The sequence below is a fragment of the Nelumbo lutea genome, chromosome 6, assembly GCF_056320005.1.
Source record: "Nelumbo lutea isolate HS-2025 chromosome 6, American lotus-T2T, whole genome shotgun sequence".
In the NCBI taxonomy this organism is placed as follows: Eukaryota; Viridiplantae; Streptophyta; class Magnoliopsida; order Proteales; family Nelumbonaceae; genus Nelumbo; species Nelumbo lutea.
Genome location: NC_142689.1, coordinates 72,724,927 through 72,747,991, shown reverse-complemented (window position 1 = coordinate 72,747,991; position 23,065 = coordinate 72,724,927). Strand labels below are relative to the sequence as shown.

Here is a 23,065-nt window from a genome sequence, read left to right as displayed (position 1 = left end):
CTCTGTACTATGACCATGAGACAAAGACCCCCTTCTGTTAGCTTTTCGTTGAAATCTGCCATTACAGTATTTGTTAATTCCCATACTACCCTTGTAATAACCATTAATTGGAAGAAAAACACTGTTCATCTTCCATAACCTCAGGATACAGGAACAACAGCAGTGGCAAATTTCTGTTAATGTCCTCCCACTCCCTCTCTTTCTCTCTCCCCTGATCTCTCTTCTTCCCCTTTCCCTTTCTTCTTTCCGATTTAATCTGTTTTTTCTCTGTTTTCCGTTCCTTGCAGATGAAGAATAGACAATTTACAATTTGATTATTGACTAATTGCCTAGACCTCCCTACTATATATATATATTGTGTTTGCTTTTCCTTGTTTTGGATTTCAGGGTCAGGACATGGTAGCCATATTGAAAAGGCTTTCACATTCCAGAAACCAGTACCCCTAAAACCTGGGACCAACCACATACAATTATTAGGAATGACAGTCGGATTCCTGGTAATATATATATTCTGCAATGTTCAATTTCCTTTCTTTCTTATCTTAAACAAGGAACTTAAGTAAGGATCTCTCTCTTTGAATGAAGGATAGTGGAGCCTACTTGAACATTAGGCTTGCTTGTGTTCATTGTGTAGCTGTCCCAAGGTTTGAACACCGTAACACTTGATCTATCGGCCAATGGATGGGGATGTCTGGTAATCATGCATCAACTTTCTAAGCTTAAACTGCACCATATATCTCAGTCCATGAGCAGCAACTACCCAATGGATTAAGCTTGGCGCATGCCACATGTTGGAGTGGATGGAGAAAAAAACCAAATCTTTACTCCGGAGGGAACAAAGAAGGTATCGTGGAAAGAGGCCAAGGGGGGTGGACATGCTCTTACATGGTACAAGGTATCATTGCGGGGAACCACTACTACTGGAATCTGATCAGTGATCAGACCGAATTTGGTGTGATGTTTTTGCTTTTTCTTTTATTAAAATTTATATCTAGCTATGAATGGTAACAGATAAGATGAAAATTTCTCATTGCAGACTTGCTTCGATGCTCCCGAAGGAGACAACCCAGTCGCTCTCAATCTAACAAGTAACAAGTATGGGCAAGGGCATGTTTGGGTTAATGGCAAAAGCATTGGTCATTACTGGGTAGACTATAAGTTTCCTTTGGGGAAGCCCACTCAGTCCGAGTATGTTTCCCATGATAGCAGAATCATCTGCGACAGCTATAGAGACGAGATTGAAAACGAAGAAGAGAAGAAAGGGAAGATGAGAAAGGGGCTTCCTCCATCCTTTCATTTTGGAGAGTTGGGAGAGAGAAAGAATGAGAGAGGACGGTGAGGGAGGGGAAAAGAAGAAAAGAAAGGGAAAATAATAGGTTAACTATGTTTTAAGAGAAAAAGGGCAAAAAAAAAAGAGAAAAAGTTTTGTTGGATATTTTGATAATTTAACGCATTCCGTCATCTGACTTAATGGTCAAGAGGGTTCTTTGTTTCATGGTCATAGTACAGAAGGGTCTTTATTGCAAAACAAAGTACTCACAGACCCCATAGTACAGAGGGGGTCTTTGTAATTTACCCAAAAAATAATTGGGCCTAATACTTACCGTCCGAACCCGAACCTGTGAACAAGTCCAACAGATTATCCGACCCATGAACAAACAGATCTTATCATACTCAGAGCTACCTGACCCATGAATTAGGGCTTTAATTTATTCATCTTTGTAATCTCACCTTCAACGTGCAAAGCTGTTCTATTTTCTAGGTCTGTCACTTGGTTCTGAATCAGCTCTTCCAAATAGAAATACTTCGCTTTGTGGGATTGATGTAGGACCCATCTTTACATATATCTTTTCCGGAAAATTTTAATAATGGGGGCATGCATATCAAGCTTGGGCAACATGCATCTGCATTAATCTTTATGTGAAATGAGTATTTCAAGTGTAACGGCTTAGCTTGATCCCTTATTTCTGAGTTTAACAGCTTAGATGCAGTGGAATGATTCAATCATGCATGAACTCTTAGCTCTTTGATTGTGGTACATATTCTCCAAAAGCCAAGGGATTTTGTATGATTGCCGCCATCTCACTATCTTGTATTTTATTTTTCTGCTAATAGATCAATTGGAATTAGAATGAAATTCGATAATCAGACAAATTTGTTGGATTCTAATTCAATCCAACATGTCAAAGATTCTATCCGATTGAAAAAAAAAAAAAATTAGATGTCATTTGTCTTTAATCAAATGAAACTTGGATATAGGTACATTTGATTTTGATCCAATTACATTCCTAATTTTAAATGTGGTTCAGTTTCATGTTTCATCTAATTCATGATCACAATCAGCATGGGAAACATGGTTTGTTTATGTAAGTATGACACGACAATTATATGATGTATATGCCAATATGTTTCCTGTCATAATGTCTTTTTGATGATGTCCATTGTCATAATGTCTTTTTGATGATGTCCATCTGTCATAATGTCTTTTTGATAATGTCCATGACATCAAAAGTAAATAGTGAACTTACATGAATCATACAATCAGTGATCACAATTTTTTTTTTCCAAAATCATAACTGAATGCCACCTTAAAAGTACAAAAACCAATGTTTCTGAAACCATCGTTTCAGCCTAGTCATGGGACAATGGTTCAACATGTTGAGAAGTGCATGCTTTCTGCTCTCAAATAAAAGTTTTCTTTCTCAAACATATGTCTACTCCTCTTTCATAAAAAAAAAATGAGAATAGTTAAAAATTATTAATCTAGACACATGATCATTTATAGAAAAATATTATATACATAAATGATTTAGGGTTCATATCTTTGTAACTTAATTTCCTAAGTTAAATAAAAAAAGTCATTATAAAGACTTTTGAATTAAAAATTAAGCATAACTTAATTACTTAAATAAAATAAGAAATTCAAATTAGATACATAGGTGTAGTTGCCCATATTTAGTAGGGGGTCATTTTCTAGTATATATTAAAACAAAGCCCTCACACACAAAGGTTTCTCCTTTAGACAAATGGCATCATATTTTTTCAAGAAAGAGTATCAAAATAGTGGTTATTTCCAATCTCAAATAATAAAAGCATTCTTTTCATATTGTGCTTACCCACTTTCAAAACAAGTATGAGTTTTAAATGGTAGTTACCTTCACTTTCAAAAAGGTTAGTGATAATTAATTCCACTAAAAATTAGAAAAAAACCAAACTCATTTCAGTTTTAATATTTTTGTAAAATTGGAACTTCAGGCCAAAAATGGGTTTTTTTCGTGCAAATAGTGAGGCAAGGCGCCTATGGCTCCTTGGGATGCATAAGTCTTGAAAAGTTACTCAAAATAAAAAAAAGATCACCCCAATCGAACATCGGAGTGCAAAGTTATGGCCTCCAAAAGTTTGCGTGCATTGAGGGTGCAACCTACGAAACGATGATTGGGTCAAACAAGTCAATAGTTAAACCGGTTGGGTCAGACAATTCTTGACCAAGACAATGGTTTTTGACCACCTAATGGGTTTTGACTAAACAAGCCCTGAAATCTTGATTGGGTGATGATTTGAACGGTTCAATCATCTGGATCATCAGCGAGTTGAAAACACTAGTTCAAAGTTCTTCCATTATCATACCTTTTTGGTATAAATAGATTTACGCTGAGGATAAAATATTGTTATTGAGTGGCTTGCACATTTGCATGTGCAAGAGAAGAGAGGATGTAGTCAAAAGTATAAATGGAGCAAAGTTATGGTGGTTTGGGCTCTGGACATGAGGTAGGGTAAGTATCGACCCACACAAGTTGAACCGTCATTCTCCTATAACTCACCAATTAAGAAGGAAAATATTTAAAACGAGGAAGGAGATGTGTTGTAAAAGAATAAAGAAGGCAGATGGAACTTATTGGTAATTGCTTTCCAAAACCAGAACTTGAAGGAGTGTGTTGTTGCAAAATTGCGGAACTGAGAAGTTGCAGAGAGAAGGAGGGCTGAGTCATGCCACTTGGCCACTCTCACTAAAACCATAATTACCCCCTACGGTGCGGCTAGGTGATCGTAAATCGGTTGCCAAGATAAAACAACCCACAGGCCATTGGTAGGCGTGCACTTGCTTACTAGACCTCCGCGAACCACAGAAGGCTGATGCTCAAATTTATAGAGAAGACAGAGAGTCGAAAATGTTGTGTGTTTAGACTAGTCGACCAGCACTCCTTTTATAGAGTGTTTTCAGACCCGAAAGGACATAGAGGGGTCCGTTTAGATAGGGCCTCTTTAGAACAGTGCACTTGTTCAAAGAGACACGAAAAAGAAAGGTGACTCAAATATGTTCGAAGAGACACAGAAGGAAAGAGAAAACATTTTTAAAGAATTAAATTCAAAATTTGAATAGACATGTTTTAATTCGTTTAATTCGGTTAAACCAAAAAACTAATTCGGTGCATCACATACACACGCACCCATGCCCTTGCTCACAACATGATCCAACCTGGCTTGGCTCAGCGCGTGTGTGTGAAAAGCACCCCCAACCCCCTCACATGCATGAAATATCTATAGTGCTCTCCTCCTATGGGTCCATACCCATAAAGAGAACAAAGCTATAAATATATTCTACTTCCACTCCTTTCCCAAACAATGTGGGACAAGGAGTCTTCCCATGCACTCAAGAGTGGATGTTGTGCGTATTTAGAACTGTGGGCGTTTATTGAATAAACACTGCCACATAGGTGCCACTTGAACATTTCCCCACTATGTACAATCCGTACGCATAGAGACTTGCAAAAGCAGGCCTTGATTTATGTGCGCGTCTATTATTAAGGGAAGCTTCATTTTAGTGCTTCCCGCAATGGGTAGGCGTTTATTCACTATTTTGTTGATGTGGTGCCTAACGGTGCCTAGTGGCACCTAAGTGTTAATAAATGGGTTCATAATAATTTTTCTTAGTTTTGCAAACAAATCAAGTACAAATGTTTAGTGAATAAACGCCCATGGTTCCAAACACATACTAAGGCGGTGTGATTACAACATTGTTTTTGAGCGAATTTTAAGGGGATGACACCATTTCCTCCCCCTCTCCTAGGAATGAGAATACATTCCAATGAATTTTGAGTATGATTCCAATTATCAAATAAGTGAGGGAAATAGATAATTCGGGTTCCAATTTTGAATCTGACTATGAAGTGTGAACCAAGTTGATCCTTAATTTCACTATTCCTTGGGAGAAACACAAATATATATCCGATGGTAAGGAATTGAAACAAATTAGGATCCGTTTGGTTTACAATTGGAATTGGAATTAAAATTCTTCGGAATTGGAGTCAGAATGCTCTATTCCCATAATCTCTTTGGTTTAGACAGAAATGAGAATAAGAATGAGAATTGGAATCAGTAGGAATGAGATTTTATTCCCAAGGAAGGGGGTAGGGCAAGGTTCAAAATTTTGTCACGTATCAAGGCATATTGGCTAATATGTATCGTATCGGGGCCCCTTTAATACGTCCCTACACAAGGTGTTTTGGGGTCCCACCTATTGTAGGGGGTAGACGAGCCTTAATCTGACCCCATGAACAAGTTTCGAAGAAAAAACTAAAAGAAAAAGAAGAGTAAGCCAAGATACAACCCGATACGCCCTTATCGACATATCAGGCTATATTGATATTTTGAACCTTGGGGTAGGGAATGGCCATTCCCTCAAATATGGGAATGCCATTCCATTAGGAATGAGGATGAGACTCCAATTCCACCCAATCAAATAGTTGGAATTGCAATAGCTCATTCCAATTCCCATTCTAGACTCCTATTCCTATTTACCAAATAGGGCCTTCTTACAACAATGTGTGAAGTAGAATGCCTCTCCGAAATAAGATCATGTGTAAATGATCTGGTTTTCATAACACACATGATACCAAACGGCAATTCATGACTGGTAGTGTGGGGATAGGAAAAGTGAGTACGAATCTGGGTTCATACATGCCATGATGACATACAATTTTTTTTGGAGAATGACGGTTCAGCCCAGGGTAAGAATTCTTAGGCCCAACGTACAATTGGGATAGGTGCCAACTTGGAATTGATGTCAATTTACGAGTCAGCATTGGTGTATAGAATGGGGGTATTTGGCATTTTGAATTTTTATAGGTCTGCAATGAAATTCAGAAATCTGCAATAGGCTTGTCTGTACTTTTTTCATTTTTTGTATAGCAAAAAAAAGAAAAATCAAATATTAATAAAATTAGAAAAATTATGAAGTATGAAAAATAGGTAATTAATGATGTTAATAATTATATTACATGATTTTTTTTTTATTTTTTTTGTGGGGATACATAGAGGGGAGAAAGGAGAGAGGGAACAAAGGGGCAGAATGAAATTGATAAAGCTAGCTAGCACCAATAAACATATATAGATCCTAGTAAAGGCACAAATGTCTGAGTAAAGCCAAATAGGTCCGCTCCATACACATATGAAACAATTATATGTATACCGCAATGACCAGTACTCCACGAGAAAGTAATTATCGACCGTTGATCCCTGGAGTCTGAGGGATCAATGCAGTTCCAGGATGATCATCAATGGCATGTACATGTGCTGGAGAATTGCTGTTGGATTCGAGCAGCGATCGATTGTCTGGGCTAGAAGGAAGGTCGGGTTGCTGCGAAACCACAACCACCGCCGGCAATGATGATGTAGCAGCGGCCACAGGCATAGCTGCTGCACCTGTTGATGGTTTATAATTATTTTCTTCTTCCATCATCATCATCTTACCCTGAGAAGAAGCCTCTTGCAGCTGTAATGCGTACTCCAAATTCCAAAGCACGTCTCCCATGGTAGGCCTATCAACGCCGTGGTCGGCCAAACACTTCTCTGCAGCTTCGGAAAACTTCTTCATGGATTCAGGATTGATTACTCCGACTAAACTTGGATCAATAATCTTGTCAAGCAATCCCTTCCTCTTCCACTGCAAACCCCACTCCGCCAGATTCACTTGCTCTCTTGGAAGAGCAGGGTCAATGGCTGGCCTTGCGCACAGAACCTCCAATAGCACTACACCGAAAGAGTAGACATCCGACTTATCAGTTAGTTGCTGCCTTCTGAAATATTCAGGATCCAAATATCCAAAGCTCCCTTTCACTGCTGTACTTACATGGTTCTGCTCCATGGCATTAGGCGCATTCTTTGATAACCCGAAATCTGCCATTTTTGCAATGAAGTTGTCATCCAATAATATATTGGTGGTCTTCACGTCCCTATGTATGATCCCTTGGGCCGCACCAGTGTGTAAGTAATGTAGCCCACGAGCGGCACCTATACAGATCTCTAGCCTTTGCTTCCACGACAATGGTGGCAAGTTCTTCCCATACAGATGGTCTCTCAAGGGTCCATTTGACATGTACTCGTACACCAAGATCATCTCTGAGTTCTCTTCACAGTATCCGATTAGAGAGACTAGATGTCTGTGCCGAAGCTTGGACAGTATCTGGATTTCCGTCTGAAACTCGTTGATACCTTGTTCAGATTGTGGGTTCCCTCGCTTTACCGCCACCTTGGTCCCATCGTCGAGATTCCCAAGATAGACATTGCCGAACCCTCCCACCCCAATCACCGCATTTTGATCGAAATTCCCTGTTGCCTCCTGCAACTCCGACAACGAGAAGTACCGACCCAACCCAAGTGTCGATGAGTTGAAGTTGCTCCTGTGAGACCCTAACTTGCTCCCCATGATGGTAGATTGTCCTGCATGAAGAGGGAGCAACCACGAAGAGAAGCTGTTCTTCTTCTCCCAGTCTTGTGGCCTCTTATACCACTTAATCACCACTGCACCAAGACCCACAAAGGCTCCGAACATCATAGCGAATCCCACAGCTGCAACAGCCCCTTTGCTAGATGCGTCATCCGCTTTGGTTCCATCAACACCAAATTCTCCGTCCAAACTCCCAACCGAGTTGCTCATCTTCAACACCTCCAAACCATTGAGGATTGCATTAACTGTACCTGTGTTGTGATCATTCAGGGGGCCTATTTGGACTATGAGTGTCTCGGGCGATAGCATGGAAGCATTGAAAACAAAATCTCTGTAGTAAGGTACCGCCAAATTCGATGTAATGGCTGACAGATCCAGCCCGGAGATGGCCGCTTTTTCATTAAGGTACACGTTAAAGTAGAGATCATTCAGTGATTTGCTCACGATATCACAGAAATGCATCCGGATGAGGTATCCATATGCCGGGTCGATGTCAAGTTTCCATGTTACATTGAAATTAGGCTTTGAAACACTCGAATCGGCCATCTCAACAGCGGACGCATAGACCCAGTTGGGTGCGATCAAGGGTGACAGGCCTTCAGCGGGATAGTTGATGATGCTGGGAGAGACGGACACGCTTTTCGCCAAGTCTTTGGGATTCAGATATTTCTGGTCGGAATCCCAAGTTCGCCCAAGGGTGTCGTTCTGAGGGGTCATGATGGGTCCACCCATGTTGAGTCGATACAAGGTCTGGTACGACTTATTAGACAGGCCGGAGAAATCACCGGCAGGGAGGATGGAACCCACGTCGGAAATCAAGATGTCCGGAGCCGATACCACCTCAATAGCATTGATAAAGGCAACGGAGTTCTTCATGGGAAGGAAATTGATGCTAAGACGCTCAGTGGTGACATTAAGTAGGTATTCCTTCATGACCCAGCCAGTATCGTCGTTGACACTAAAGCTGTGGAGGAGGACAACATCATCGGTGGAGACAGAAAAGGCTGAGTTTCGGAGGTTGAATTCGGTGTTGTTGACGGGGAGGAAATGGAGACGGATCCAAGTCCAGCCGGGCCTGGACATACGAAAAGCATAGGTGGCTTTCTGGACAAAGATCCTGGCCGTGAAATAAAGAGAGGAAGGGACGCCATCAACAGAACTGACGGAAACTTGGATGTCGTCTTTGGAAGAAAGATAGCTGGCTGACCGTTGGTCGGAGAGGAAGACTCGACCGTCGGGGAGGGTGGTCGTGGTGGAGGAGCCGCAGTCGATAAGGTAGTTGTCGGGGGGAGTGAACTGGACGGGGGCAGAGGAGACAAAGAAGGTTGTGGTAATGCTGGAGATGAAGATGAAGAAAAGAAGCAGGAGGAATTCCATGAACGACTCGATGTGGGGAGGGGAGGGGGTCCTCTCGATTTCTTTTCGGTTTGCAGAGTCTAGCCCCCTCCCTTGTATGGGGGAGGAACCGAAGAAAAAAGGAAAAGGAAGGCTAATAGGGATTTAAAAACGGTCACTGAATCAATGGATAAATTTACATAGTTGCCGTCACTTCCATTAATTTGGCTGGTCCTCCTCCTGTAGGCTTGTAAAGTTTCATCTTTCATGTAGAAAGTAGATTTTACCGAAGAGGAAAAACAAAGGTTATTATCGCAATTTTCAAGCCAATTCGTCTGTGGGTAACTCTGATTTGGGGTAATCTGGTAATTTGGAAGAGATAAAAATTCAAAATGGAGAAAGTGTAAACAATGAGTAAATGAGCTAGGGTCATTTCTGGTATTACAAGAGAAATGGATGGCGTTGTGAACAACTGCCGCGGACCCAGTTTTAACGGGAGTTTTGGGCGGAATTTAGTAAGTTTTTGGTATCTGGTTACCTTGTAAACTATGGAGTTGTTACTTTTTACCGTTGAGAGTTGAAAGAATTGGTCAACCGTCAATCTCCCGGTGTTGATCAACATCTGCCTGAATCTCCTACCCACTGTAACCCGAGTCCGGATTTGCTCCTCACCTCCCCCTTCAATCGGTCATTTGGATTCACACCAACCTCACAGAATTCGGAGCCGCACTGAAACATCACCTTATCATTCCTAATGCAGGGCTGTGAGGTTGGTGCGAGGCGTGATTTGTGGGGATCAAATTTGAAGAATAAACATGGACCATTGGGTTGGGGAGTGTAGGAGGAAAAAATATACATGAAAAGTGGAGATTTCGCCGTCATAGGGGGCTATTGGCTCTCTTGGGTCCCCTGGATGCTCCTAATGTGTGACCAATTCAGATCTCTTACCACAAGACACTACGGCTGTATCTTGAGAATACCTCTCCATAATTGGTAATATGCAAATTTAGGGTATATTCTCAATGTACATCTGTAGCCATGTGGATATAGATGTGGGTAGAATTCTCATGGGCAGGAGACTCTAACGGTGCAACCGTAGTATCTTGAATGTATGTAAGAGATCCAAGCACATTTGCTACATTGCTTTTCTTCGATGTTTAGATTGATAATGACAAATTAATGGGTTCTAAAAACAATTGACTAATAAATTGGAATCATAAAGGTGATAAAGAATTAAGGTTATTTATCAAAATTGGTTGAATTTTGATTAGCTAAAACTCTTTCCATACCATATCTTTTCTACCTCATGGATTTTCCCCAAATTAAGTGACTGTACATTGAAAATAGGGTAAAAGATTTATACCTCCCTTCAAAATGGACCAAGTCCTCCCCTGTCAAGTGATGTCAATGGATAAAGACCTCTCCCTTCCGTTATTAATCCGTCTACCTCCATTTGAATTTGGCTTGGTGTGCGTGTGAACTTTTTTGGAAAACCTAACCTTGCCCCTTTCCTCTAAACGCATGGTAAAAATTTCCACCAAACATTTCTCAGTTCACTTGGCAAATCGTGAAATGCGTTCTACAATTTTTGCCAAACCTTGGGTCTTGTTTTTTCTGTCATTTTCATCCAAAATTTATTCATGAAAGAACACAACCATGGAGGATCTTCCTGCCTTTTGTTTTTACCCAAGGAAGGAAGAACCCGGTTTATTTTCATCTGTATAACAAGCTTGAATGGATTGGGAAGCTCTAGTTTTACTTAATGGAGGAGGAAGAAAGAGCGCAACTATGGATGACCTTTCACCTAGTTTTCGTTTCTACTCAATGGAGGATGAACTGGTTTCGTTTTATATGTATAACAAGATTGAAGGGATAGAACCAGATTTGGAATGTGTAAACATTTCATTCTTCAACGTTAACGATCTTGATCCATGAAAACTCCCACATTAAGGCGGAAGAATTTCACTCTGTTTTGTTTAAGAATTGGTTTCGCTTTCTTTGCTGTTTATTTCAAAGACAGATTTCATTCACCTCCTTTGCATCTTAACAAACTAGAATCTTCTATTTTGTTTTTCATGTATCGCCTATTCTTTCAACCATCTAAATAGCTAATCGATGCAGAAGTCGGAGAAGATGATGAAGGGAGGGTCAAGGTCAAATCAATCCGGAAGTGAGTGTTGTTCTGTTCATCAAACAAGGGTATATTAGAAATTTTAACACCTTTGTTAGAAATAACAACTAATCCATCAAGTAGGGAGGTCTCAGTCCATTTTAAACAGGGAAGGTTTCAGTATTTACAACAAACTTCAAGGGAGCTTTAAGCCTTTTTACCCTTGAAAATATCTCTCGATTCTCAAACATCTATATTAGCTACAAAGAGAATGCACATTTTGATATCATTCTGTGTTTGAGATATGGTATATAATCTATAAAAAAAAAACATTTTATGTTTGAGATTTGCTATTTATATAATCGGAATTTTTAGTTTTAAAAAGTTAATTTGCAATTGATAACCTATTTCATCTAAAAAATGAGACCCATTCGATTGAAATAATTTATAATGAATCTTTTATTTGAATTAAGAAATTGAATCACACATATTAATATGAGTCCGGGGTCCCTCATCTTTTGAAATGGATATTGTTTTGATAATCGCATTTTTTTCCCTAAAATTAAACTCAATTACTTTCACCATCTTTTATGAGTGGAGGCAATTCACTTCTTTGTTGCTCTTTCTTAAGAAAATAGAATGACATTTGTTTGAAGGAAGAGTTCTCTCGTCTGGCTGGATATACACTAGTAGAGATCCATGGTGATGCATGGGCTGGTGTTAAAAAGATGCCCCATGTTACATTCAATTTCTTAATTGAATTGCCTGTGGATGAATTTAAATAGCCTCATATTTTAATTTTTTATTTTTGGAAATAAAAAAAAACCACAAAATTCTATAATTGGATCCTATGCTTGTAGAGTGGTGAAAGCTATTACTTTGAGGAGATGGATATCCCATCTTAGCTAATCAGCTACACTTTTTAAATTGAGGCAATTTCTATGTGAAGTGTCGTTCTTCAAAAAGGCACATATCCTTTTAGAAGCATGGCAACCTTATAGGCATCTTTTGTGTCTTCCCACTGTTTGCTTTATCAAGTTGAGTTCACATTTGCGCCCCACAAGCGTCTCATAACACATCCCAATTGTGTATTGGGAACATCTACCATTAACAAGTACAGAAAATGTTCTAAATGCACACTAAGATGTACATGGACACAAGTGTGATCTCATTGGTGACATTGCAGTTCAAACTTGGTCAATAAAGGCTCCTTACAAATGCCAGTTCTTTGGGTGGAAATTAATAAATGGAATTAAAACAATACAAGCAAATTGGTGCTTAAGACGTAAAGGAGATATTTGCTCTACCTTCTGTAATGATGCCCTAGAAACTCAGCATAATCTTTTCTTTGAATGCAGCCTGGTGAGGGCAGTTTGGTTGGAAGCCCAAGTAGGTTTTAGGCCAGAGGATTTTATTTCATCAGGCTTTAGTTGTCTTCCTGGATTGGTGGTCGTGTGAAGAGATATTTGGGAACAAAGGAGATGAAAGGTTATTTCATGTCTAGGATTTTATCCATCTTGAGTAGCCTTTGGAATCACAGAAATGATGTGATCTTTAGGGGGTGTTCTTTTATTGGATTTTGAGAGGGGGGAAAGTTGGTCAATGGGATTTTGGTTCCCATTGACCAAGAATCCCATGTTTATTATTCAGATTTATGTGGGGAACACGGAAAGTTTATTTTCCTAGGTATCATTTACTTGGGTAAGTGATACTCATCTCCTAGGTGGGTAAATAATTTTCCCACCTAGGGGGAAAGTTGCTAACACTTGAATGGGACAAAAATGCCCCTTTTAAAAATGGATTTTTATGGCTAAAATGGCCATTACCTTATTTTCCTAACATGGGTAAATGAACTTACTCGGGTAAGTGTTTCCCAGGAAAAAATACCCAACCCAAGTAATTGTATTTACTTGGGTAAGTAACTTACCAAAAAGCAAACAGGGCCTTAGAGGAAAAGCACCAAATCCCCTTGGCATTGCCTTACTAGCAGATAGATATGTTCCACAAGTAGGAAATCTTCAATTCATTGAAATTTATAGTCAACAAAATTTTGTAGATTCTTCCTCACCCATTGGTTTTCTTTCAATACCCACTCCCTGACTATTGTGGATGGATCTTGCGACATTAACACTCACCTAGCTTCTACAAGTCTCTATTTGTTATCTTACTCCTACAATGTTTGCATTGCAGTATAACAACCATGCAAATCAATTGATTCCTCAGAAGCTAAACTCTAGGCAATCATTTGAGGTTTAAGAATAGCCCTTCTGAGAATTCTGAAAGCTACTCTAACATCCATGCAAAGGAAGTCTTGTTGAAGCTAAAAGGAACCACTGAAAACATTGGATGGAATGGACAAGTTCTACTGGATCATACTATCCTCAGACTTTTTTTTATAGTCCCCAAACATCTGAATAGATGATCTCAAATGGTTGTGAAGTTGAAGTAGAGCCAATAGGGAATGGAAGCCAATGGCTTTTCCCTAGCTGACAAGAATTGTAGAAGTCCATGTGTTTATTAGAAACTGGTAGCTGAAACTTATTGAGAATGTGGTTTGTGATCTTGGAACTCGGATAGCTGAGTCTTTGGCACTAAACTGAAGTTGTGGTGCATTCCCCACCCAATGCGCAACTATCTTTATTTGAAGATGAATTGGAAAGTGAAAGTTGATAGAGGCCGTTTTTAAGTGAGCCTTGAAAGAGTATCTTCCCCATGAGAGTGTCCTTAACAAGGAAACCATGAGTATTAAACTCAAAGACTATATTATTGTCATGACAAAACTGACTTACAAGGATAAGGTTCTTGGTAATGTTGGGAACATGAAAAATATTTTGGAGGGGAATGATCCATTTGAAGTATTTAACACACAAGAGCCAACATGAGAGATATGAAAACCTTCCCCATTTCCTACAACAATTTGATCAGAACCTTGGTATTCATCATAAATCAAGAGATTTTGCATGTCATGAATAAGGTGGTTGGTAGCACCAGAATCAAGGTACCAGTTTAAGTCATTTCTTGATGATTGTGTAGAAGCCATAAATGCAGATCCTTATTGTTGAGATGAAGCATCAGTAAGACTGAGATATTTGTGACAGGTTGCAGCAATATGACCAATATACCTACAGAGTTGACAGGTAAAACTAGCTTTGCGATATCCCTCCTTATTATTTGGATGTCACCCATTATTGTTATAGTGGAAGTTAGGTTGCAACTATTGTTATTTTGGGCAAGCATTGCTATTGGTAGGTTGCTTTGATCGGTTTGAAGTGAATCTAGAATAAGAGGGTCCAAAATAAGAGTCTTTATCTTTATTGTGATTTGCCACATTGGTTGAAAGGGTGAAGGAGGTACTTTGTTCTAGCCACTTTTCATAAGTAGGAAGAAGACTTTGAATATCATTTGCTGTCAACTCATCTAATTTAGTAGTTACAGTGAGAACAAATGAATCATATTCATAGGGTAGTCCACCAAGGAGATAATGAGCAAGATTAGAGTCAGAGGCAAAATAATTTGAAGTTGTGAGGAAGTCAGAAATACCTTAAATGTGATGAATATATTCAGTCATAGATAAGTTATCTTTGTTTGCATGTACAAGTTCAACTTTAAGATCATGGATTCGGGCTCAGTTTGAAGATGAAAAAAGACGATGAAGCGTCTCCCATAGTGATTGTGACGAAGAGAAACCAACAACTTGAGCCAGTACGAATTCAGAAAGAGAGGATAACAACCAGCTTAAGATTAATTAGTTGTTGGGGAAGTTACACTATAGTAGCAGAAATGAGTGTAAAACCAATCACAGGACAACAAGATCTTTTCCCCTAAGTTTGTGTGTGAAAATGGATATGCCAACAACAATGATAACAAGTAAACAATTCAACTAAGTAACAGAAAAATAGATAACAATCACCACACAATAGAAAACCGGAATTTTTACATGGAAAACCCAAAAATCGGGGATAAACCACAGGACCTATGGTCCACAAAAGTCTTCCACTAATTCAGAAATTAATGGGTACAATAGTCTTCTCTAGTTGCAACTGGAGGCTTACAAACATTAAGAAAATAATCCTTGGCTCATAAGAATAGCATTAACATTACCAAATGCAAGGTGAATACAACACAGACAGAGGTTTAGATTTGACCAAGTTGTTGTAAATTTGAACTGAGAAGAAGAAGAATAAAAAATCAAGAAATTTGAATTGGATAAGGATTCTTAACTCCATCACTTAACCTCATCAAGAACGGGGTTGAAAGACACCTCCGAACTTGGTCTTGAATGGAATAAGAACCAGCTTTTTTTCTCTTTTTCACAAAACTCAAAAAACTAGAAAACCCTCGGATATCCTCTATTTTCTTTTCCTTCGCATCTTACAACTGGTGGTTTCAATCCGTACAAGCTTTTCTTTAATTTGCACACCAGATGTTCTTTTCTTTTTTCTTTGAATCCCTCTGGTTGCTCCATATAGATTTATTCTTTTAAATCACCATGAAGGAAGACAGTCTTCATATCAAGCTGTTCAACTTTCAAATTTAGACTTGCAGTTAGGTCAAGTACAACTCGAATAAAAGACATATTCACCACATGAGAGAATATTTCTTCAAAGTCAACACCCTTTTTCTAACTGAAACCTTTCACAACTAGCCTTGCATTTTAGTTGTGATTCACTTTCATCAGATTTCAATTTATAAACCCATTTGTTTTTGAGTGCCCTTTCTCCTTTGTTAATTTCACCAAATCATAGGTGTGATTCTCGTGCAAGGATTTTAGTTCCTCTTGCATTGCTTTCAACCACTCATCTTTCTTGTCATGTGACATAGCCTCTTGATAAGTCTCTAGCTCTCCCCCATCTGTCAGCATCACATACTCATGTGGAGGAGACCTAGTGGAAGGTTTTCTCTCTCTAGTTGATCTTCTAAGCTGAACTTGTGGTGAAGGAACTGGAGGTACTTGTTCATTCTGTACTTCCTCTGTATTTTCATTTATAGGAGTTTCATCACTAACTATATCATCCTGTTCATTTAGTACAGTTTCCCCGTGATCACCATCAACTGTAAGTGGGAAAACTGAATCCAAGTTAATTGGAACATCAACAGAGAATTTTGGCTTCTCAATTTTCTCTATATCTTCAATTGTTTGATCCTCAAGAAATATAACATCTCTGCTTCTGATCACTTTCTTGTCCACTGGATTCCATAACCTATACCCAAACTCTTTGTGCCCATAGCCTAAGAAGAAGCACTGTTTAGCCTTGTCATCAAGCTTGGATATTTCATCTCTAGGAATATGAACAAATGCCCTATAACTAAACACTTTCAAATGACAGTATGATATGAATTTTCCTATCCAAACTCTTTCAGGAGTATCTCTATTCAAAGGAACTGAAGGAGAAATGTTGATGAGATCAATTGCAGTTCTCGTAGTCTCACCCCAAAAGGATTTAGGTAACTTAGCATGAGAGAGCATGCATATGATTCTGTTAGTAATTGTTCTGTTCATTCTCTCTACTACTCCATTGTGTTGAGGAGTCTTAGGAATACTTTTCTCAAGTCTAATACCACATATTCTACAATATTCTTCAAAAAGACCCCTATATTCACCACCATTATCAGCTTGGATGCACTTCAACTTATTCACTGTTTATCTCTCAACTTTGGCATGAAAATACTTGAAAACATCCAACACCTGATCCTTAGATTTCAAGGCAAATGTCCACACTTTTCTGGAGTGGTTATCAATAAATGTCACAAAATATAATGCACCATCAAGAGATCTATCTTTCATGTAACAAACATCAGTGTGAATTAAATCTAAAACATGAGGCTTTCTAGATGGAGGAAAATTATGAAATACAACTCTACTCTGTTTGCCAGCTAAGCAATGTACACATGTTTAAAGAGGCATACCTTTCACATCAGGAAGAAGATTTTCTCTAGAAATTATCTGGAGCCCTTTTTCACTCAAATGTCCAAGCCTCCGGTGCCAAAGCTCAATAGATGAATCATGAACTGCATTAATCTCTCATTTGCTCAACTTTGCTTGCATCACATAAAGGATATTGTGCTTCTTTCCCTTTGCCACAATGAGTTAACCTCGATTGAGCTTCCATTTTCCATCACTGAAGGTGTTTGCATAACCTTCATCATCTAACTTGCTAGTGGAAATCCGATTTAGGTAGATATTAGGAACATGTCTAACATTCTTCAGAATTAATTTGCAACTAGTATTGCTATCTAGACAAATGTCTCCCATGCCAATAATCTTGGATGCACCAGCATTCCCCATACGAACATGTCCAAAATCACCTATAGTGTAAGTTGTGAAAATTCACCATGGGAAGTAACATGAAAAGATGCACCCGAATCTATGACCCAATCACTGTCTGGGCATGTAAAGTTGACATAATTATTATCACAAACAATAACAACATCATCCTCAACTTCAACAACTGTAGTATCTTTTTCTTCTTTCTTGCCTTCACCTTTCCCTTTGGCTTGTTTTCTTTTCCAGATCCTGCATTCATTTTTGTAATGTCCCAGTTTATTATAGTGATGACAAATGATATTTTTCTTGGACCTGAACCTTCCTCTGGATTTATCATATTTGTTACAGGGATCTCTGTTCTTACTTCTTCCTTGTCTTTCTTTCTTTTTTGTCATAAGAGGTTGAGATTCTGAGTAAGTCCCTTGTTCTTTCCTCCTGGACTCTTCATTCAACAAAGTGTCTTTGATTGTGTCAATGGTTACTATACTATTAGGGGCTGAATTATTGACTGAAACCACCAAAGTTTCCTAACTGTCAGGCAATGAACTAAGTAACAACAAGGCCTGCACTTCATCATCCAGATTCAATTTCAGTAGTCAATTGATTTATCAAAGCTTGAAAGTCACTCAAATGTTCAAACATATTAGTCCCATCTTTATATCTCAAGTGTGCTAGTTTTCTAATCAAGGCAATATTGTTTAAACCCGTTTTCCTTTCATACATAGACTCTAATTTTTTTCACAAAACATCAGCCCTAGTTTCTTGTGCAACATGGTGTAAAATACTGTGGTCGATCCACTATCGAATTTGGCCTACAGTTTTCCTATGCATGATTCCCCATTCATCACTTGACTTTGCTTCATCACCTCTTATGGGTAGGTACAAATCTTTGCAAAATGTTCTCCATTCTAGGTTTCCAAATGTCATAATTCGATGAAGTCAATTTTATCATAACACCCGAGGATTCCTCCATTTGTATCAACACAAAAAATTAATTTCAGCCAACCTGACTCTGATACCACTGTTGGGTAAGTTACACTATAGTAGCAAAAATGAGTGTAAAACCAATCTCAAGACAACAAGAACTTTTCTCCTAAGTTTGTGTGTGAAAATGGGTATGCCAACAACAATGATAACAAGTAAACAATTCAGCCAAGTAATAGAAAAACATATAACAATCACCACCAATAGTACACCAGAATTTTTACTTGAAAAACCTCAAAATCGGGAAAAAAACCATGAGACCTATGATCTATAAAAGTCTTCCACTAATTCAGAAATTAATGGGTACAATAGTCTTCTCTAGTTGCAATCGGAGGCTTACAAACATTAAGGAAATAATCATTGTCTCATAAGAACAGCATTAACATCACCAAATGCAAGGTGAATACAACACAAACAGAGGTTTAGATTTGACTAAGTTGTTGTAAATTTGAATTGAAAAGAAGAAGAATCAAGAATCAAGAAATTTGAATTGGATAAGGATTCTTAACTCTAGCACTTAACCTCATCAAGAACAGGCTTGAAAGACACCTCCGAACTTGGTCTTGAATGAAATAAGAACCAGCTTTTTTTCTCTTCTTCACAAAACTCAAAAAACCAGAAAACCCTCGGATATCCTCTGTTTCTTCTCCTTCGCGTCTTACAACTGGTGGTTATGAATAGATGATGCCCAAATCAAAAAAGAGGTGGAAGCCTTTTTTTTTTTTTTTTTGCTTCCACTATGTGGCTCATTTTGGGAACAAATAAAAGTGGGTGGGCCCCTCATATGGGCTGGACCCACACCCAACACTGGTCTTGCTCTTGCCAGAGATCATAAGAGGGATTGATAGTGCGCACTAGTCATTGTCATCAGTGACATACCGAGCTGGACAAACAAAGGAACCATCAACGTACCAAAAAATCCCACGTCCTTTCAGCGCATGAATTGTTTGAGTGAGCCAAAGCAAAAAAATTGTTCTGTCAAGTTTGACGGAGATTAAGTTTGTGAGATGAGAGAGTGAGATTCTGGGAATAGAGGAAGAAGAACTAGGGCTGGAATCATCGTCAGATTAGATAACTTGAGGGAGTGTAGCATCTAAGTTTTGAGAGTTTGCCATGGAGAAGGAGAGAGAAGGACCAAGAAAGGGACGATGGTCTCAAATAGGCTCTAATGCCATGAAAGAAGAGAGTGAAAGAAAGGGAAATTCTTTCGAATGGATGGTACATATATAGATACAAAGTTTGATTGTAATAAATATACAAAGATTTTGAATTTTAAACCTTCCATCAATTGTAATAAATATTTTGAAAAACTGAGCAAGACCTATATTCTCGAGCATGAAATCTTCCATCAGCAACTGTTACGTGAATTCCAGATTTGGCGTTGTTGTTGACTTAACAATAGTAGAGTCTCTAACACTATGTAAATTGAAAAGATGTAGCTATTGCTCATAGTTTAGCAAAAAAAGCTATTGTAAATGGAACTAAGACTTTTTGTATTAGTATACTCCAGTTAACTTCCAATCTTCTTTCTTCCAAAAGGTGACTTCTTTTGTATGCTTGATGTTTTTAAGTGTATCCTTTTACCAAAAAAAATAAAAATTCCTGGATTGATATAACTAATAGGTGATAATGCCTATCACATTATCTTTCTGGATTTGATTTTGTACATATCTTATCTGTACAGTCACAGTATAAATAGAACATGTAACAGCTGATCTAAGTGAGCTGTTCTTTGAATCATACTCTTGGCTCTTTTAATAACATTTGATGTGATTCCGATATCGATGAAAAACATACGTTTCTTGCCAAACTAAGATTAAGGCTGCATTTGGATGTGATGTAAATCAAGAATGAAAGTAAATTTTGTATCGGTTTGGTTTTTTATGCGTTTGACAAGAAGGTGTAATTGTTATCGATGTAAAACTACACTCTAGTTCAGTTTTGTATGCATTTGGAAGGAGTGTAGTTTTACGTCGATAATAAATGTAAAACTTTATCAGCTCTAAAGTTTTACATCGACAACCAATGTAAAAACTGCATTGATTTTATCGACGTAAAATTTTACACTATTACACCATCACTATTTTTCAAAAAAACAATAGTCACTTTCTAGTTCAGTGTAAAACGTCATCAGTGTATTTTACATAGGTGACGTTTTACATTGATTCCAAATGCAGCCTAAGTATCCTGATTTCTATATCTATTTACATGGTAAAAATAGATGAACTGAAAAGAGGATAAAAAAACTACAGAAAAGTACGGACATGCCCCATGCAGATTTCTGATTTCTACTGCAAAGCTATAAATATTCAAAATGTCAACAATCCACACTCTATGCACCAATGTCCGCTCATGAATTAACATTAATTCTGATCTGGCACCTACCCCAACAGTACTTTGGGCCTACAAATTCTGATCCTGGGCTGAACTGTTATTCTCCCTAAAAACTATTAATATGATTAATTTAGTGAAATTGCTTGATCCAATAGTAGGGCTTTGTTACTTTATTCAAAGGGCCTATCAGTTACTTAGAGTTAGAATAAACTATATATGAGATTGGTTATATTTTGAGAAGAAGCTGCTTCTAGGCCAAAAGTTAAGGCCCGTATTTTGGCATCATAGCATCCCTTTGCTTAGTATGCATGGACTTCCTTGAATTGTAAAGACGCTACAATCTACATGCTGGAGGAGGAGTACTCGTCTTGCAGGACTTGTATTTAGGTTACAAGAGCCATCAATCCATAACTGAGTACAAATTGAGAATTGGTAAGTGATTCATGGTGATTATTAGAATTTAGGCCTCATTTGTTTGGTGGTAAATTATTTATCCAGGTAAATGCATTTATTCGGATACATATATTTATCCATGTTTTTTTTTTCAGATGGGTGGTTGAATTTTCTAAAACCCAGTTTGAAAAGAGTATGAATACAAATATATATATAATACAAATACAAATACATATAAAATAATACAAAATACAAGGTTTTGCATTCTACAAATTCGTATTTGCACTCATTCCAAATGGAGCCTAAAGGATCACTATTTTTTTTTTTGTTCTATCAGGGATATTTTAGTCTTATAACCAAATTCCCCCTATATGGATAAATAAAATATACACCTCCTAGTGTGTAAAAAAAATTTTAGGTAAGTTGCCAAAAACATATCTAAGAAAAAGCTTTGTTTGTATGGTATATTGGTCAAATTTCCCATTGACCAAACCAACTCCCCCCTCCCAAACTTACCCCCAAAGGAATGGGGCCTTAGTTGCATACTATGGATGCTGCTCCTAGGTGACAAGTAAGTCATTGGTTTATGAATTAAGTCTATTGGCATCAATTGGGTCAAGGATCAATTTAGTTCATGCCTTCTAAATTAAATATAATAGAAGGCAGAACTAACCGAAAAAACTTGTATCTCTTGCATGCTACATGCTATGGTTCCAGCAGAGGAGTTCAGCCAATCTCGAAGAATCGGATACAGGTTTGTAGTGTTAAGTTGTTTGGGTTAAACCCAATCTGAGTTTCACACACCAAAATTGCTCTAGTAAAATGGCGTTTGAAGGATAAATGAAAAAAAAAAATCTGTTTCTTGCTTACAAAAACAAGAAAGCTAATCCATTTGAAAGAGCCATTTTTTACACTTTCCCTTGTTAAGCATGCGTTTCCAGAGAGCTTTCCATGTAACGATTAAAAAAAAGAGAGTTAAAGATGTTGATGATTGAATGCTTAGGAAAGAACTATAAGCACATGTTTTTACCTTGCTCCCAGGTTCATGATTTTATCTCTTGCGTTTGTTTGGCATTGATGCTGTTGCTCCAGAAAACGGTGACACATCAGTGTCATGTTGGAAAAAAACGATGCTCTAGAAAATGCCTGTTTATTTGAAACCATTTTTCCAAAAATGGCGCTCTAAGCCATGTCATGAAAATTGGGAAGGTGTGGTTTGAAGCAATGCTGAATTTGGCATTTCCTGGAGCTGAAACTTGTTACTACCAATAGGGACATGAGGAGGCAGTGACAGGGACATGACGTGGCACTGGAGAATAGGAACAGTGCTGAAAACATTTCCTAGAGCATTGATACCAAAAGAAAATGTTGTTGTTACTCCAAAAAACGTCCTACCTAACAGCAATGTTTTCAAACAAAAAAAAAAAAAGACACCGTATTCTGAGAAAGTGGTGCTTCCAACCCACACACCACCAGCATGATTTTCTAAGAAAAGGGTGCTATATCTGCAACATCAATGCCAGACATATACAAAAACAATTGTCATGTCGGTAAAATCACCCCCTTAAGTTTGCTTATTGGAATATGAATTTTGAGTCTATTTGGAACTTAGGCTGTCATGATGATAGACGTTGACAAAGTATATGTTTGGCAATGGTGACTTTTTTTTTTTGTTTGGAAAAGTTGATGCCAGATAGGACGTTTCTTGGAGTAACATCAACGTTTTCTGTTTGGTACCAATGCTCTAGGAAACGTTTTCAGCACTGGTACCTATTATCCAGTGCCACATCATGTCCCTGTCACTGTCACCTCATGTCCTTGTTGGCAGCATCAAGCTGTAGCTCCAAGAAACGCCAAATTCGACGTTGCTCCAAGCCACGCCTTGGAAATTGGAAAGGCGTGGCTTGGAGCACCATTT

At 38.2% G+C, this 23,065-nt stretch overlaps 1 pseudogene across 1 annotated transcript; it reads right to left on the bottom strand.

Moving 5' to 3' along the window:
- Positions 1 to 6,232: 6,232 nt before the first annotated feature.
- Positions 6,233 to 9,476, bottom strand: LOC148849640 (putative receptor-like protein kinase At4g39110 pseudogene; annotated as a pseudogene). The gene has a single exon (XR_016100227.1). The product of XR_016100227.1 is annotated as a putative receptor-like protein kinase At4g39110 pseudogene (transcript).
- Between the last annotated feature and the right edge of the window lie 13,589 nt (positions 9,477 to 23,065).